At 29.2% G+C, this 2554-nt stretch overlaps 1 long non-coding RNA gene across 1 annotated transcript; it reads right to left on the bottom strand.

The window, feature by feature from the left end:
* Window positions 1–333: 333 nt before the first annotated feature.
* On the bottom strand, window positions 334–1579 carry LOC105788041 (uncharacterized). The gene is made up of 2 exons (XR_001131794.2): window positions 1181–1579; window positions 334–752 (listed from the first exon to the last, which is right to left on the bottom strand). It is a non-coding gene; the product is annotated as an uncharacterized LOC105788041 (long non-coding RNA).
* Between the last annotated feature and the right edge of the window lie 975 nt (window positions 1580–2554).

Raw genomic sequence — 2554 nt, 5'->3', positions numbered from 1 at the left:
AATATTTTAATTAAATAATATTTATTTCTATAATAAATATTATATTATGTTTTTGAAAATTAAAGTTTAAACTATATACTTTTAAGGATAAAAAATATTAATTAATATTAAAATTTCTATTAAAATTTTAACTTTAAAGCTAAATATAAAAATTAATAAATTTAAATTTAGAATTAAAATATTATGTTTAAATAAATGAGCACCTAAAATTCCAATCAATCCTAACAAATAATAAATTCACATATCTACCATTTTTTTTTAAATTCACGTCAATATTATAAAATTAAAGAAACCAAATTATACTAAATTAAAATCAAATGATAACAAAGGGACTAAAACCATAATCAGACTGTAATAAAAATCAAGCATTCTTGCCAGAAATGATGAAAATATCCAGAGTCAAACACATTTCTATCCAGTAGGAAATGAGAAAAGTAACTAATTAGAAGGATAATTCAAACAAATCCTAAATCCAAAGATTCAAAGATTCAAAGTTAACATTGCAAACAGGTGCACCATTGTAAGAGGATCATCCAAATCTCTAAGTGCATCAATAAATGTTGGATTCCTAAAATACCAAACACATTTAGATGCCGCACCAAGAAGAATGCGTCCTATGATCAACATTGTGATATTCACCGCACCTGCATTGCTAGCTCCTCCTAGGAAGAAGCTGACTGCACCAACAACGATGCTGGCTCGACGTCCTTTGTTTCTAGTAACATAGGAGGCTCCAAATGTAGAAACAAGGCCTGCAAAGTAGAGCGAAGACTTAAAAAGTGTGACGAGTTGGTTGTCATATTTGCAGTAGTCAGTTTTAGCACACACGTTTCTATCATAAGCATACACATTTTAGCAATTTTACAAACAAGAAAAAAAATAGCTTTTCTTCTTAGCTCACACTTGCAAACTGAGTAAAAGAGCATTGATAATAATTGTCATTAAGACTCCATTCTTATCATTTATAGTTAAAAGAAAACAAAAAAACAAACAAGCATTGTTCATCTAAGTAGACCAGAAACATCCTTGGCAGGCAAAAGCATTTGTGAGTGCCGAGATAATTATACATATGTCAAAAAGCCTGCAACTGGAGCTTATTGCTGCATAGCAGAAAGCCTTTAATGTTCATCACAGTGAGAGACAAAGATGGATCAAAATTTTTCAGAGTACATGGAATTACCTTATATTTTAACCCCAATATATATTTTGGTGGGGGGTTGAATCTTATAAAAAGACCAATACTTTCTTGAAACTTCAAGATCCTCTACTGTCTTCAACATGTTTGCTGATTCAGCCATTAGATGCTACCATTCTCAGTCAATATGCACCATAAAAACATGAAATTAATAACCTGGGTATATATATAATTTATATGTACATGGAATTAATCCAATAGGACAATAATGTTAAACGACCAGAAAAAGATATTCTCAACATCGATCATACGACCAGAGCAGCAATTCGGATGGTTAAACGACAAACAGATTCCCGTTCTTAAAAGTCATTTTTCTTCGACTCTTGAAAAACTCAAAAGCAATATATAGCAACAAATAGCATATATCAACAATCATAAACACAAATCCAGCAGAAACATCAAGGAATCAAGATTTCATAGCTTCGGATATGTCATAAAATGGGGTTTTGTTAAGAAGAAATTCGGACAGTTAAACAACACCTGAATTCCCATTCTTAAAAATGTTTCTCTTCGACTTTTGTAAAACTCAAAAGCAATATACAACAACAAACATCATATATCGACAACCATAAACACAAATTCAGCAGAATCAGTAAGGAATCAAGATTTTATAACGTCAGAAATGTTGTAAACTGGGTTTTGTCGAGAAGCAATTGAGACAGTTAAACAAAACCCGTATTCCCATTTTTCAAAGACATTTCTCTTATACCTTCCCAAATGGTGAACAAGTTGGTGAAGTGCTGTAATTCTGTCTCCTAATTTTTCTTTCGTCACCTGCCATATAACATATATATATATATATATATATGTATATATATACAAGTCAAAAAAGAAGAAAAAGTAGGTGATTAATATACTATTTTACTTTCACTTAAACTATATTCTCTTTTTCATACATTAATAGAATATGATACTTAAAAAAACGAAACAAAATATGTTATAATAAAACTTTTTTTTTTATAATTTTAATAAAATCTAAATTCACCTAACTCTATTTTCTCTAACAGATTTTCTCTTTGAAGCTCGTGATTAAAACGCCGCTATTAATTATCTATTGCTGCGTTTATCATAAAAACGCGACAAAAAATTATTTTATTTTGAACAAAATGACGTCATTTTACTATGCACAAAATTTTTTAATTTATTTTTTATAAATTGATTTATTTTTTGCGGCATTTTTTATAAAAACGCCGCTATTGCTTACCTTTTGCGGCGTTTTTTGTAAAAACGCCACTAATAAATCTCTATCCAAACGGTGTCGTTTTGGGAAATTTGAATATATAGTAACGGCGTTTTTTGTTAAAAACGCCGCTAAATATCATATATTTTATTTATTTATTTTTTGTATATTTCATTTAA

This window comes from Gossypium raimondii, chromosome 2, assembly GCF_025698545.1.
Source record: "Gossypium raimondii isolate GPD5lz chromosome 2, ASM2569854v1, whole genome shotgun sequence".
In the NCBI taxonomy this organism is placed as follows: Eukaryota; Viridiplantae; Streptophyta; class Magnoliopsida; order Malvales; family Malvaceae; genus Gossypium; species Gossypium raimondii.
This window is presented reverse-complemented; position numbering and strand designations above follow the sequence as displayed.